Source organism: Mus pahari, chromosome 2, assembly GCF_900095145.1.
Source record: "Mus pahari chromosome 2, PAHARI_EIJ_v1.1, whole genome shotgun sequence".
Classification (NCBI taxonomy): Eukaryota; Metazoa; Chordata; class Mammalia; order Rodentia; family Muridae; genus Mus; species Mus pahari.
The window spans coordinates 115849182-115866132 of NC_034591.1; the positions used below are offsets into that span (position 1 = coordinate 115849182).

A 16951-nucleotide genomic window follows, 5' to 3' on the forward strand; every position below is an offset into this window, starting at 1 on the left:
CCTGGAACTCACTTTGTAGACCAGGCTGGCCTCGAACTCAGAAATCCGCCTGCCTCTGCCTCCCGAGTGCTGGGATTAAAGGCATTCGCCACCACGCCCGGTGCAAGTATCTACTTTCTTTAAATTCCTTTGAGACTTGCTCACTGAAGATAAAGAAGCTGATTTCAAAAGCGCAGGGGAGGTAGCTCAGTCGGTACAGTTCACACCTAGCTGGCACAGAGCCCTAAGTTTGATTCTCAGCACCACCTAGACCAGGCCCGGTGATATGTGACCGGAATCTCAGCACAGGAGCTCTTGTTCAAGGTCACCCAGGGCTGCAACTCCAAGGCCAGCTGGGACTTTGCAGATCTTATTCCATGCACAGCAAAAATCACTTTCCTCACAGCAATGCAAGGGCTGAGTGTTTTCACCAAACCAGCTCAAAGCAGAGAAGACTTACCACCACATTAAATTCTCACTGTTTCACGAGCTCTCACTACGTGCAGTTAACAGATAGCAGGACAGAAAGTGATGAAACTATAAAGATCACCTGATATGCACATGTAAAGACCTCAGCCCAGAAGCTGGTAGAAGTTGAACACATAAGGAATAGACACTATCAGCACTGTACACACATGTAAGAATCTATGTGCCCAGTAAAAAGCAAAGATGTCTTTAGAAAAACAATACGATGGCCTAGGAGTGTGTGCCAGCAGAGAAAGGTGATCGCACTGCTGGGGGAAACCTGATGGAGGATTAAGGGCATCAGTTATCCACCCATTTCCAGAGTGCCAATTCTGCATCTAGGTTGGTTTAAAGATGTCTGCTTTACATCTTGTGGCCACCATCACATGGCTAGAGAGAATCCCTTCGTAGTCCCATAAGAACAGCACCTCAGGGAGTGCCCTATACCCCATAATGCATGGATGTGACTTTCTTACACTCACATGGAGATGGAACTACTTTAAGAACAATCAAGGCATATTTACAATATACTGAGGGGGCTGAGGAGATAGTTCGGTCAATAAAGTATGTTTCATGCAAACAAGAGGAGACTCAAGAGTGGATCTCTAGAACCTACACAAGAGGCATGCAGGTGATACGTGTCTGGAACCCTAGTGGTTGGGGCAGGGGTTGGGAAAGAGAGACAAGAAGATACCCTAGGTCTTTGGTTCAGTTGTTACAGACAAAGGGTGAGCTCTAGGTTTAGTGAGTGACCCTGTTTCCAAAAAGTAGAGTGATCAAATATGGTACTTAATATTAATCTCTAGGCTCTACATGCCCATGGGCATACCCACACCAAGAGTATGACACACACACACACACACACACACACCTTTTAAAATATGTAAAATAAAGTATACTAAAATGTTTCTCAAAAGCAACTTTTCCTTTCTGCTTCCTTAGCTCCCTCCCTTCTGCCCGCCCTCCCTCCCTCCCTCCCTCCCTCTCTCCTCTCCACTGTGGATGTAATCTGAACTTCACACAGGCTAGGCTACCTTTCTACCACTGTGCTATATCCTTCTCCCCAGCTCAAAAGCAGCTACACAGTGAACTTATTCTTAAAAAATTCTATCCTTATGGCAGATATGGAAGGCAGCAAAAGAAAACTACATTTGGGGGCGGGGGTTGGGGAGGTTGGGACATAAAGCTATTGCTCAAAGAATTAAAAACAAACAAACAAACAAACAAAAACTTTCTTTGGAAGAAAAATGAAAACAAACCAGGCTGGGCCAGCAAGATGGTTCAGGAGTTAACAACTGTAATTGCAGAAGGTGCAAGTTTGATTCCCAGCACGCACATTGATGGCTTACAACTATCTGTAGTTCCAGCTCCAAAGAACCTGATGCCTCAGGCCTCAAGCACTGAATTGAATGCACAACCCACTCCTCCTCCCCCACATACACACAGGATTTAAAAATAAAAGTAGAAACTGAAAATCAAAATAAACAAACAAATCTGTTATGATAACACATGCCTAATATCCTTAGTACCCCAAAGTCCAAGGTTTAGGGTTAGGCTTAGGGCCCAATTTTGTATGACACAGTGGGACACTGCTTAAAATAAAAACTGAAGGAACATTAAAATCTAAACTGGGCTTGTCTGCTACCTAGCTGTGCTCACAGTTATGTTCAGGGAGTGACAGTGGTCTCTGGAACTCCCAGGACCCACAGCTTAGCATATGGTTGAACTTGAGTATCCAAGCATGAAGAAATAATGATTCGTTGGGAATTTGGGGGAATTACTGACCCTGAGAGAATCACCACAAGTCTAAAATCAGGCAACCCTATTTTTTTTTTTTTTAAACAACATTAGCATGTCTCCACAGAAGCAGCTCGAAGGCTGGCTAAATGATAAGCACTCATTGTGCCTACACCTGGACCCTGCATTACCACCCGCTAGCTGTGTGAGATTCAGCAAGTGACTCAACCTTCCTGTGCCTTAGCTTCTTCATCAGCAGGGATGGAAATAAACTACAGAACCTGTGTCATAATTAACACAGGAAAGAAGTGACTGAGCGAGTTATAAAAGATAAAACTCAAGCAGGTCACCACCACCTGCCCGGGACACACTGTCAATACTAAATAGCTTGCTGCAAAGACAGGTTCCTGAGCCAAACTGGAATCCAGACAGTCCTTTGAAAGTTACATTCTTGAGAACCAAATAACAATGGACTATATACTGCAAATTCTGTTCATCTGAGGCTCAGTCCAGAGAGTGGCATTCAAGCAAGTTTTTTACACTGTGCTTGGGAGCCACAGAAAGGAGGTCACTACAGCCCAGGGCTTCAGTCACTCAGAACATCCAGGGTGAATGAAAGGGGTTCAGATCTTTCATCCACAAAGAAACGAAAACACATAACAAATTACAACTTTGCATAGCTAACAGGCTTGTGTCTCTCCACAGGCATACTAACTTGATTTTTTTTTTTCTTGGTTAGGTCTCCAATAACATTCTTAGTTTAAGATTTTCAGCTGTATTGAATATTAAAAATAAAAAATTACACTCCAACTCTGACCATAAATAGACGAGAATTTAGCAGGACCTGGCCTTATTGTCTGTTCCCATCCCATCACAAACTAGCTATACTTTGTGGGCCAGTTCTTTTCAAGCCAGAACATTTTCTCATGAGGTGATCTGTAGTCAGAAGTAGCCTGTCTGAAGGGGGAAAAAAATGTTTCTTCTACTCTCCCAGTCACCCATGGGCAGGTCCAGTCTAGGCACTCACACAGACACACCCTGGAACTGTAAACTATTTTAACAACAGGACGTTTTTCCCACCTCAAAAGTGGGATCACCTTCAGCCAACTGATGTCCCAAGGGTGTTCCGAGTATCAACAAGTTCACATTAGTCAGGCACTTTGATTTCTACAGACAAAGGGCTCTGCAGAACTACAAAGTATGATTATCCAACCCAACGACCTTTGTGGAGTACCTGAGATGACAAGGGGGGGGGGAGGCAAACGGGTTTACTGGTTCCCAGAAGCAAAGCTCCCCACCACTCCCAAGCTCAAGGCAAGGCCAGCCAAGTGGAAGCCATGCTGTATCTGAACTTGGCTGCACTCTTCCCTTATATAGGCAATGAAGAGGGAATCCCTCTGTGTGCATACTTTCCGTTCACATTCCCAAACAGTATAGGCAAACACACAGATTTCAGCTGTGATTTACAGGGCTGCCTCTGCCTGGGCCAGTCACCCGGTTAGGACCATGCACATCCTGGTTACAGGATGAGTCTGAGTGAGGGTGGATCTTTGGGAACCCTGCCTCCTTTTCTACAGAAGGTGCTGGCAGGTGTACCTATGCCCAGAGAATGTCCACAGGCCACCAGGCCAACCCCACTTGAAAACTGAGAGAATAAAATGAAAAGAATATTAGCTGGCTTGTTTTAAATCTACATTGGATTTAGACTTGGGACTTTCCCTTGGACTCTGGAGTACTTGCAAGAATGTAACAATCTTTAAGACTGTGGAAAATATTATATGATTGCAGAGACTAGTATTATATAGCATAATCTCTCTCTCTCTCTCTCTCTCTCTCTCTCTCTCTCTCTCTCTCTCTCTCNCACACACACACACACACACACACACACATTCACACACCATTTGGCAGTGTTAGGGATTCTACTCTGAGCCTTACATATGCTAGGCAAGTGCTCAACTATTTCCAGGCCTAGAAGGAATTTTTGATGGACACAGAGGCCCTAGTAGACCTTTTGTCTCACAGCATGTGACAGCCTTCAGGGAGGAGCCAAAGACTGGCTGGCATTAAACTCTATTCTTCACTAGCCACAAACACTCAAGACGCATGTGCCTTTAGCTGAGCTGTTCAGGGTAGGGATCGAACCCCCAAACAGCGTATGGATGAATACAGCAAGAGGAACAATGTAGATGAGGCCCTGGGTTCAACTCCCAGTACCAGACAGAGTACGTAAATACTGACAGATAAATAAATAAATACGTTTGCCTTCGACACAACTCTAACAGCTATTCATTATTACTGTGGGAGGGTTCCTATTAAAGTGAGCCACAGCATATCACAGTGCAATAGTTTGATGGCACTGAAGAAGTGATCTACAAACCACTGAACAAACCATCCTAAGAAACTGTATCCATCCATAGCAATAAATTCATTCTTATTACAAAGCCTGGCAAAATATCAAAAGGAAATTTAAAAGACAGACAGACAGACAGAAGGAAAGAGAGAGCAAGCTCCTGAGCCTAAAAGGTTAACACAGTTGTCTTTTAAAAAAAATGGACATGTATAATTTCCTTTTATCATAAAACAATGCATTTATTATTTTCTGTGTATCTGGTAAAGGGCATGGCTTTCAGAGTGGAAAACAAAACAGACGTTGGTCACATGTTTATTTGCCTCACCGCCTCCCTTCCCTTCTGATAAATAATCAAACATGCCATCCAGAAAAAACAGAACCAGCGAGCTGGGAAATGCGATGGTCATCAAGCAGGCTGAGATAGCAGGCAGAGCGGCCCACTGTTCCCACACTGCTGCTCGGCCCCCACACCTACTCCACCATCTGAGTAAATAGCCCAGCTCACTCTTTCCATCTTCCCCACAATTACTCCTACTGTTAAACAAATTGTCCTTAAGGCAGTCACAAACAGCGCCCCTCTCCCCCTCACATAGCAGAACAACTTCTGGACATTAAAAACAGCCATTTCAGACACAGCAGTACACACAGACGGGGGCTTGTTTACTTGTGTGGCTGTTTCTCCTATTAGATGGTCTGGACAAGTATGAAAATTCTATTTCTTTCTCTAGCCTAACAGATACTGTTGAAAACATTGAAGTTTATGGATATTTAGTTTGAGGACTAACCAAGTTCAGAATAATAGCAATTCTCTTAAGATCAAAAGAACCAATTTTCTACTTCCTGTCTATTCCCTCATCAGTACATAGCTTAAAAAAAAAAAAAAATAGCACCTGGCTTGCCAATTACAGTGAAGCTGAAGAGCAGGGGGAGAGGGGTAGAGAGGGAGGGAAGAGAGGGCAGAGGGGGGGCCAGGGCAGGAAAAGGTGGAACCATTTTTAAAAAGCTCATACCATGTGTTTGAAAGTCATTTCTCCTGAAGAGCCCTAGAGTAACATAGCTCTGCCAACCCCAGTGCCGGAGTTTGCTGCCACCCCAATTACCCACAGTGAAAACGGTCAGAAGAGGGTCCGATATCAAAGTTAACAACCACTGCTGGAAGCAAGGCAGGCTGTCTCTTTCCCTTCGCAGTCTTCTCCGATTAAACAATACTAATATGAATGAGATAATGACCGTGCGTGTTTCGGCAGTCTGACCTTTATTGGCATGAAATTGGTACAAATATTATCAAGACCGAGTCGCCCGTGATGACGGTGTCATGATGTCAACCCCTGAGGACAACTCTGCAGAGTGTCACAGGCAAGGCACTGTCCCCACACTCAGAACTTGAGATAGCATAACAGGAAGAAAAGAAGCGGGCGGCACATACAGGCACACAGAGGGAAAGTTACAGGCTATGTTCAGCCGGTGGAAGTGTCTGGCAACACTGGCTGATTCTTCCTGCTCAGAGCCAAGGCCACATGTGAAATTGAGAGAATTAACAAGGAGTTAGCAGGATTCCCTCCTCTTAGATCTCTATGGGGGGAAAAAAAAAAGAAGAAAAAGATGAGGAAGAAGAAAAAAAGCGTAGATGCAGAGAGGAACTCGGGAAGGAAACACAGTAAACAAGTTGAAGCATCTCATTTTCCCCTTTACAGCTTGTCTGCCCAAGCAAAGATCCTAGCTTAAAAGTTTATTTAGCCCATTGAAAATGTTCTTCCCCCTGCCCCCACCCGGGCACTTACAGAGAAAATGAAGAGTTGGAGGGAGGGAATCTGTACCGTCTGCCTTTGCAGTTCCGTCTTGCTGTGGATGGGCTCTGGCTGTTTCTGTGAAGCGGGGGTTTGCCGAGTGGTAAAAGAGATGTTTGAATAAACAGGAAGTGCTGAGCGCTGAAGCACACTCGAGGAGAGAACACACTGGAACACTGCCCTTTGTAGGCAACCTCCGGGAGGTTCGTCTCCACAGTAGCTGCCTGGCCTCTCACTCAATGACAAGGAAACCACAAGAATTCCTCAAGTAATTCTTCACTTTCAAAGCTGGAAGATCAGTTGGAGCTTGCAGGTAATTTTCAAAGTTGCACAGAGCACTTAAAGAAATCTATTAATGTTCAACACACCTAAACCACTCCAAGGTAGCAAGCAGGGACACAGCACACACACGGTGTGCCCTGTAGACCAAACCCTGGCCAAACACAGCTTCTGCACGCAGGCAAGTACACACCAACAGGCCTTCAGGAAACCTGCTCTTGAGATATTTTTGTGGTGACATTTACATAGACAGAATGTGTGTGTGTGTGTGTGTGTGTGTGTGTGTGTGTGTGTGTGTGAGAGAGAGAGAGAGAGAGAGAGAGAGAGAGAGAGAGAGAGAGAGAATGAATATCCAGACCTTGTGACCTTAGAGGATTTTGGGCACATATACTTTTAAAGATCACGTCATCATCATCCAGCATCCCAGGGATGTGCCCTCTATCTGGTTTGATTGCCTTTCCACTCTATTCACCTCCTCTGCTATCAGGGAAACTACCTGGGTACCACAAGGCATCCAGTTGCCCACTCCCTTATCCTGTCCTAAACTGATTATCAAGGTCCTGTCTTCAGTCACCAGTAGAACCTTACAGGTACCATAAAAAAAAAAAAAAAAAAGTGAACCACGGGAGGTGTAGCAGGTCAGCTTGAAAACTGGGAGCAAGAGTCGAACAGCCATATTCAACTGGAAACGCGGAGATAGCAGCGGAAGGCTTCCTTCCTAAAATGTACTGCTGCTGTGGCTGAGTTTCCCTGCCACAGGAGCATCTGATTTGTTATTAAGCTTAGAGCGCCCGGCAGGCCTGCCTGTCAGGCAGGTGCTAATACTCGGCTAAAATAACTCATTGGGAGCTGTCAGGGAGCTGTTTACATAGGCCCCGATCTTTTCTTCATAGGAGGAAAAAAAAATTTTTTTTTTCTTTACTGGAATTCATCTTCTTTTGATCTCACATTCAAAGCAATGGCAGCTTGATAGACATTCAAGTCTGAAAGCAAATCCAGACGCTGAAGATAAACCGCCAGAATATGACAGGCAGAAGCATCTAAAGCTTACAGAAATGAAGAGAACAGCGTGTCGCCCGAGTATTACAATAGCAGAAATCAAGAGACATATTAGGTGGAACTGATCAGCCACAAAAACAGTTCAAAAGGCAGATCACAGGAACGGGATGAGGGGAAGGGGGTGCAGAGCGGGGGAATGGGATCAATCTGGGTTTTCTGCCTCACCTCCCTCTTGAGCCTCCAAGCCTGCCTCTTTCCTGCATGAGGGTGGAGCGTCCAGAGCAGAGTTTCTTCTCTAACTGGGCTGGTCCATTTGCAGAGGTTACAAAGGATTTGCTAACAATGTGCTTCAAGGGGCAGGGGAGAAAGGAAGGCACATGCCCAGGCTTCCCCAAGCTACGCTGCACTGCCAGGCTCTTTCTGTTCCCAGAAGTAGCAGAGGAGAACACCCAGCCTGGCCCAGGGGAGGTGGGCAGTCAGGAGGCTCCTGTATAAACCAACCTGGGATGGAACTAACACTCTAAGATGCCAAGGCAAGGGACTGACTCCAAGAGCCCCATTTGCAGTCATGCACATGGTCGGATTCCTTCAGTCCCAGAGATATGTCACTGTTTCACCCCTAGGAGCTGTGACACCATCTCAGTCCGTTTCTTAAAGGGATTATTGCAAGGACTACTTCATGGGCATAAAGAATTTTAAATTAGTTTTTCTTAGAGGCTTACATTTTTCTTAAAATGATATCTTTTGTTTTAATTAAAGTCAATGCCCATAACAACAGAAAAGGACATAACAGTTCTGTGCTTGAGCTGTTTATTAATAAACACTGAAAGGGAAATTGCAGAACCAGACCGATTAAAGGACATCAGAATGCTACACAATTAACCCTGTGGTTCTTTTGGAATTGTTTCTTCTGGGACTGAAGAAGTGAGATTCTCTTTTTCATAAGATGCTAAAATTTTTAATTATTGCTGCCTCCCTCTCCCTTCTGTCCATAGTAAGCACACAACAAAATATGTATTTAAAAATGCACAACACAATTTTCCAAGCTGTAATGAGTTTACAGTTTGCCTTGTACCAACAGGATTCCTGGATAACAGAGATAGAGCCTCAAAGACGAACTATGAGGAGCAAGGCTGGTGAAACCGTGCTATTATAAAGATTACGGTAGTCTTATCATCTCCCCGGATAGAGACCCTTGAGGAGGAAATGCTTCAGGCTTTTGCTATGGAATCCTGTATGGTGAGGGTGATCCAAGAGCATGCTCAGGGGGTTCCTTGAGCTATAGCCAGGAGGATGACACTGTTGGAAATCACAGAAAACCCTTGGGAGCACTGGCCAGTGGCTAGCGCTGATAGGCATCTGTGAATTCAGCAATGGCGCCCAACCTAACCCTAACCCCAACCCCTAACCCTAACCCTAACACACCCGGGCCAGTCTCAAAGTCCCTTTGCAACAGGATAGGCCTAGAGTTCTAGAAGGCCTATCTTGGGAGCATGGCAGTACAATCCTGGGGGCCACTGTCCACGTTCAGTTCTTAAACTCTTTGGGTGTGTCAACACATGGTATATCAGGCTTGCCATGGGTTTGACTTTGGGATAAATATTCTGCACGTTTTTTAACATAAATATTTTTGTTTTGCTCACAGTCAAAACACGTTATACATTCACACTGTTTGTAAATATTTTCCTACTTTTACAACAAGAATCTCCTTTAAGTCAAAACATGTTTATATTTATTTTGTCAAAACAAATTCTTCATTCAAAACAGCATGACATGTTGTGGACATAGTTTCCAGGTTACACGAAAATGTTTTTGCTTATATTCCCAAGACAACAAGCAAACAAAAAAACAAACAGCACATTCCATTCCAGAGTCTACGCTGGTTCTCTCAAGTCACCTCTGCCCCATTCCATGGAATGTCATATAGTCAAGGCTGAACCTTTGCTTTAACTTGCACTAGATCAGACAAGCCAGTCTCCTCTGCTATTCCCTGACACCGCCAACAAAAGGATGAAGATATTGCTTTCAACATTTTCTTCCCAAACTTTAAGACTTTGATATTCCACATGACTGTAATTTACCCCCAAACAAAGGAGGTTTACCTAAAAGTGAAATGCAATTTCACTTATAGATTAGAAAATAAATTTTTCCTCCACAAAGAATGCAATTGCCTCCCCTTCGATGCAAGAAGTAACATTCCATTTCTTTGGATATTAAAGGTCTTTTTTTTAAATAATAATAAAAAAAAAATCTGCCAAGTAAGAAGGCCTTCATTAGTATAATTAAATGACTGTTGGGCTTTTTTGATGTAAACAACTTTTGAGATGTCATTTAAAAACCTCATAATAACACCATTAAAGAGCTACCATTTTTAGCGGAGAGATTGTCTGCTCAGGGCCATGGAATGGTAGCCATGCTTCAGGCCTGTCCTTTCCCCCTTTCAGACTTCTGCTGGACTTGAATGTCACCATAGACCTTGAATCTTTGAATGTGAAATGGCTTCACTAATTGCTTTAATTGCTTGAAGATGTGCAGGCAGGTGAAACCCGATCCCCGTGGCCATTGTGAAGACTAAGAACAACACTGGAATGTTTACATAGTGGTTTGATTTTAATAGACAGAAGGGCTGAGTTTAAGACAGCAAGAACACAGCTAATAGATGACCTCTTAAAGCAGGCCTCCTCTAAAAAAAAATAATAATGAGGACACACAACCAAATACAGTGTCATGTTCCAAAAGACAGTATCCTAAACACCAAGGTTATTACCCAATTCCTGACATTTCCACCTAAAACACTACACTTAGGAAAATTAAAACAGAAAGGGCACTTTACATGTCAGCTACCTTCTAAACAGATTAGGATTCCATGGTATTTTTAAATAAGCCCATTCATTTTAAATTTTAAATTGCATATTTGTTCACTAGTGTAACACTCCACTGTCTTAGAAGGGAGGACTTAAGTGTGCCTCACCCCCACTTATGGCTTCTGGTCTCTTGCTCATTCTTTGACTGTAGAGTCTCCGCCCCTTTACACAGGTGCTATGTATGAATGTGCATCTCCTTCCTGTCTCTCCTTTTGCCATGTGACCTTGGGATCTGCTTCTCGTTAATAGGAACTAAGAAGTCCTTCGGAGTGGCCATTCAACAGTGGTGGCCACATTCCCTGGATGTTTTAATGGCTTGAAATGGACACTGAGGTTTGGTGACAGCTCCCCATGGCTGACTTCTAATGGAAGGCACAAAAAGAATCAGTGCATGACAGGAAGTAAGTGTATGTCATAGTCACTAAGCCACAAAGGTCAAGTAGGAACAGGTTTATAAAGATGACTAAATAGTCTTTATACATGCAATAGATACGTAAGTCATTGCGTGTGTACATATATAGACATCCATGTCCAAATGTACATACACATGCCTACAAACGGGAATCATGGGAACAAGGATAGTTCATATACAGTCAAGAATAGTTCACTGCTGCAGAAGGGAAAAGGTGCCAGAAAATTACACAAAGGTTTTAGGGTTAAGCTACGTAATTTGAGTTGAAAGATATACACTGTAACTGAGTTCAGACAAGAAGGTGGCTCTCCCATAGAGCAGGGAGCATTGTGCAAGTTCTGCTTAGCCAAGTAATGTTGGATATTAACTCAAGAAGATGAAATACAAATTTCAGAAGGAAACAAACAAACAAAAAAAGGAATAAAAAGTCCTTTCAAAGCCAGGAACAGTTTTAAATGCTATAAGCTGTGTGGTAAACGCAGGAGTTTCTTTGCCCGGGTGATTTGTTCCCCAAACACTGGAGACAAACTAATGAAACCAAAATACTTGCATAAAATATCTCTTTGAACCATCGCCACCTCACACGTATTTATCAACATTTACACTCTTTCCTAAAAGTGAAACCCCCTGGCAAGAGTCAGTCCTTCCTCTGAAAAAGGAGGGGAGACAAGTATCCATTTAAACACTAAGTATAAACTAGTCCAAGCCAGCGAGAGGTACACAGAGGGGAAAGTAAACAGGCCCCGCTGCCTACCCCCAAAATAGTTCCCCTTTGAAAGCTCTCGGCAGTGAGTGCCTGGCACCAAGGGCTGCCCTGTGAGCTGGAAGGGTCAGCAGAGCTATGCTAAGCTGACAGGTTCAGTTTACAGCGGCCAGGACTTTGTTTGGATATACTGGCCTTGCTCACCGCCAGCTCAACAACAGATGGCTAGAAAACTTTCATTATGTTGCACAGGACTGAACTGCAAACAATCCAGAAAACTCTGACAAAGTTTAACTCCCTCTGAACCGATGTGCCAAAACTAGAGTCTGCACAGGGGAGGGGCTGCGGAAGCAGGCTGAAGGCGGAACCTGCCAAGTGGAGTTCAGGAGAAGCCATCCTTACAGGCTGCAGAGCTAGGAAGAGTTACTGGGAGGCTTATTTTAACTGTTCAAAGTCCAGACCTTATAAGGAGTTGCCCCCATTGTGCCTTCTTGTATTTTCCCAAAATGTAGTGACAGACTTTCTTTCCCTTCAGAGAGAAAACTCTTCCAGACAATTCCCAATTCCCAAGCTCTCTGCCCGCCTCCCCTTTATTCAGGAAGCTGGCAGGGCTGCTAAGTCTCACCCCAACACCTAGATTTAAATATGACTTACCCAAATCTGTGTATAATTTAAATATTCATTAAGCCGATTCAATCCCCACCGAATCCTAGTCTCTTCTAATGCTGGGAGACAGGTTATAAATATACCTTCAAAGGTTTAATTCAATTGGCAATCGGAGAGGTCTTATCACTGGAAATGTGTTATTTTCCTATTATTCAAGAAATGAACAAATGTGTTTTCCACAAATGTATTTTAGAAGCTACCCTTTGCTGTTATTGAAAGAAAATTGTGTTTATGACTCCTTTAGCATAGTGTAAACTCATAAACGTCAACAGAGAGTACAAGGAAAACTGTCAACTAAATATTGTTTCCTTCACGAGCTGTTCTTCCAAGTCAATTATGCCTTTCAACTTCTGGGGCATTGTATGATAAACTGGCAGTAAAAATCATTCACATTAATATACCATGGTGCCTTGCCTGCAAAAGGTAATTAAGGAAGTAAATGACTCATAAGAATAGACATATTAGCTGCAAAATGAAAGGCAACTGAGCTGCCACATAAAAATATGTACCATTAAGATACCGCATTTTCATATTCCTGTAATCAGCTCCAGTAGACTAATGCTTATTTAATCCAGTTCTGAGCTAAGTCCATCAACAACTGTTTTCCGCTGTTTTCTCCTTGACTGAACATTATGAGAGCAGGTTTGGAATAAATACTGCAATGAGATTTTTGCATACTCAATTGAAGAACAGGTTTTTACATTTTAAAATCTATTTTTCTTTCCCCGAGAAATACAACATTAAAAAAAAAAAAAAAAACAGATTACTGGTGAAAAAAAAAAATCATACATAGCAAGTTAGACGTGCCTCCTTAACAGGTAGGGCATCTGGGGGAGAGATCTTGGTTTCTATATTCATCTTTCCTGGAATGCCAGGCCTCCAGTTCCCAGGCCTGTTTCCTTTATGAAGCGATGCCCTCTTGTTAACAATGTCTTTCATGAGCTGTATAGCTCCACAAGCAATTCATGCTCCACCAAAGATGGAAGGAGACAGCAAACACTGATGGGAGAGTTGTTAAGGGGCTGGATGGTGGAGACTTCACCAAAGCCCAGTATCCCGAGTCCTTCTGGAGCTAGCCACCTGACAGACAGATGACCCCTTCTCAGGGAGAATGGAAAGGACCATGAAACTCGCCGCTCCCCTGTCCAATTGTATGCCCCCATGTCCGATTCTCTGTAGCCTTTTATTTCAAGGCATCCCCAACAGCCCATCCTAGCCCAGTCCCAAAAAACCTTATCCATTCAGTGATGTCTGAGATGTTTTTGTGGAGGTAAAGTTGCTCATCTTTCTTCTTCCCTGCAACCTTGATCTTCATCAGTCATGTGCACTGGGGATCAGTCTAGAGGTGGGGGTTTCCTGGATATAGAAGACATGCCTACTTCTCTGTGGGAATCGGAAGTTTCTGTTGTAACTGCTGCAACATAGGCCTTCTGATTTAGTTTGTATACCCTCTGGCTATGGTAGCAGTAAAAATTGGTCTACAAATTATTGCAGTAACTGTTTTTTCTGTGAAGTTTCTTAACAATGCACCCATCCTCAGTGGGCTCTAAAGGCTTCTAGGCAGTGTTCACAAACTTACTAAGAAGCCAAAGAGACCTTTAGCTTGCTTGCTTTCTGGAAGAAGATAGGCTTTCAAAAAAAGTAAAGTTCTAGATTTCTACAGGAGTTAGGATCCCCCCTGGCATCTAGAAGACAGTTTATTTTCAAGGTTGGTAAACAGCCAGCTAGGTACTTGAGAACAGTTCAGGTCAGAGGCAGGGCCCGTCAGAGACCTCTTACTATCCATTTATATTTCACGGCCTGGTGAATGCAGGGGAGCTCCCCCCCCCACACACACACACAGGTGGACTTCACCTTGCAATGCATTGTTGCCTCTTGTTGGAGCTGATACTGCATGAAACAACAATTAATGAGCTCTAGTCCTCTTTCTAATTAAAGAACAAAGGTCCTTGTGCTTGCAGAACAGCAGGGAACAACACACTTGGGGAGACTTGAATGCTTCTAATTGCCTTCAAATGGAATTCTTGAGATTTCGGAACATAATAGGATCAGGAACTAGGGGCACTTTGTACCATCCTTTACAAATAAGCCTTCACAGAACACAGTTAGCTGTTAATAAATACACCGTTATCAAAAATGCAAAGTTAGGACTATAATGCCCGCAACCTTTGTATTCGTGAAAATTAACCCACACGCGTGAATACAATGATACATGAGTTAGTTTTAAAAAATTCATCAAATAAATAATAAAATAAAAGGACCTCATAGGAAAATGAAGGCAAGGAGGCAGCTCCTCTGAGCCCAGTATTCATCAGACCTTCAGCAATTTGGTTTCAAACATGTAATTAAGAAAGATAACCCCCAGTTTTCATAGTCATTAGAGGCTTTGGGTAATAGAATACTCTCTCCAAAGTGTTACAAATACACCACAGTTCTAAATAACCTGCCTGGAGAAAGTACACTCCTTACCAAGGGCAAAGCTGCTGCGCCGAGAGAAACCGTAAATGACAGGCTGGCGTTCAAGCCCATTAGCTGCTATCGGATAGCAGCACATTCGCTAGCACGCGACCTGTGAAAAATCTGAGATCTCTTTAAATCTTTGAATTGGATTACTGCATTAATTCTTAAGAACTGCAATCCCTCAACCAAGTCAAATTGCCCTCATTAACAGTGGAAAAACTGCCTCTGCAATAAGTATTTCTTTAAAAAGATATTTATTATCTATAATCACTTTCATATACTTTACCTCAAAATCTAACCAAATAATGCCAGCATCTCTGAAAAAGGCATTCCAACTTTGAATATTAATTTTGGTTCAAATAAAAATAAGAGTGCAAGCATTTGCTCATGGTTTAAATTGACTTCCCATGCACCAGACATTTCCTTTGGAGCTGAGCAGTAGCCAGCTCCAGTTTAGAGGAGAAACTGGGCCACATGGAGAGCTCTGGAGCAGACCAGGTAGATGGTCCCCATCCTTCAGATGACTGGGGGAACAGCAGTCTGACTGGTCCTGTGGTATGGATGGCGCATGGACAGGATTCATCCCAGCCGATGCTATGGTAACAACCGGCACTACAGGTTTCTCTAAATCACACTCTGAGAAGTAAAAGGCCGGCAGAAGACAGGCAACAGTAACAACGTGGTGCCCTGTGGGGAAATGACACCCACGACAGATATTTACAGCAAAAGCTCCCTCCCTTCTTGCCACATCAGATTTGCTAAGAATGCCCAACCTGTTGTGTGAGAATGAATGTACTGTGTCCCTTTAAAGCAGTGGTTTTTGACTTGTGAGTTGTGACCAGTCAAACAACCCTTTCCAGAGGTTAGGTTCAGATATTTTACATATCAGATATGTACAGTAGCAAAATTGAAGTTATGACGGAGCATCGAAAGTAATTTATCAGCTGGAGGTCACCAGCACATGAAGAACTGTATTAAGGGGTCTCAGCATTAGGAAGGTTGAGAACCACTGGCCCAGAGTGTTGGGATTGAAAAATAAATGGAAGAAGGTGACCTCCGTGGTCAATTCCACCATTCTTCCCTAGAGTGGCCTCAGCCTGTTCCTGGCCTGACCACACTGGAACAAAGTCTAATCCTTTATAAGCAATGGCAATCCCTGAGGATTGGTCTCTAGCATCATGGTGCTACATCTGCTAGCTCAAGTCCTCTCCTTCACTGGACAGGGCATACAGGTCTACAACTCAGTGATGTTGACCAAGTGTGTTGGGGTCTGGCAGAAGCGAGCTGGTCTGGAATGACTGAACCTGACTATTTTTAGAGGATGTGTTATACTGAATGGGAAAAGGAAGAGAGGTAGAGGATGCTTTCCAAGCTGGCTAAAAAACAACACTGCTGAAGAGCTACAATAAAATGCTAACTGGAGTTCCCAGTAAAAACCCGGAGGCCTTACAGGTTCCAAAGTGCCTTCTGAATCATAAAGAAAGTCAGATAAGCTTTGCTCCACGTTGTGTCATTGTGAAATGTGCTTATCTACAAAAGATGTGAACATAGGCAGTCCCTATTTAACTTATAAGGAGGGAAAAATCAATTAAACAGAGCATCCAAACGCAGCGGAGGGAAGGTCCTAGGAGCTAGAGCCGAGTGTTTCTAGCAATCTTATCATCTACTGCAGACTTTAAAACGATCTGCTGTTAAAATGAATATCTGCACTCCATTCCAGATGTGCAGAGCCATGCTTAAGAGAGTTCAGTTTAATCGTCATGTTAAGAGTATCTTTAAGGATAAGAATGCATTGAGAATTTGTGTTCACTATCCTCCTAGCCTGCACGGTGGGAATCATCTCTCCATTTTTCAGAGGAAATCAGGGTCTGGCTGGGTTCATGGGTTTGAATACTTAGTTCCCAGAGGGTGGCACTGTGTTCAGGTTCAGCTACTGGAATGGTGAGCTCCAGAGCTCTCCACAGCTTCTCTGTGGGTCTTTGCTATGGCTGCCTCAAGAAACAAACCATGAACGGAAGGAGACAAGGTATCTGAGGCAGGGCACTGAAAACTCTGAATACAAAGTTACCTGTAATCCTAGCACTTGAGAGGCCCAGGTGGGAGGACAGCAAGTTCAAAGCCAACTTGGTGAGTTGAAGGATAGCCTGGGCTAGAGAACAATACAAGAAGAAGAAGAAGAAGAAGAAGAAGAAGAAGAAGAAGAAGAAGAAGAAGAAGAAGAAGAAGGAGGAGGAGGAGGAGGAGGAGGAG

General features: G+C 43.4%; 1 protein-coding gene across 13 annotated transcripts in view; it reads right to left on the minus strand.

Moving 5' to 3' along the window:
- Window positions 1-16951, minus strand: part of Foxp1 (forkhead box P1) — a 591308-nt gene that overhangs the window by 160266 nt on the left and 414091 nt on the right. Inside the window, exon 1 of one of the 13 annotated variants that reach the window (XM_029535522.1) lies at window positions 6313-6528. The exons of the other annotated variants lie outside the window; for them this stretch is intronic. The gene's annotated coding sequence lies outside the window, so the exon portion shown is untranslated. Of the gene's footprint in view, window positions 1-6312; window positions 6529-16951 lie in introns of those variants that run through there. 13 annotated transcript variants of the gene reach the window in all.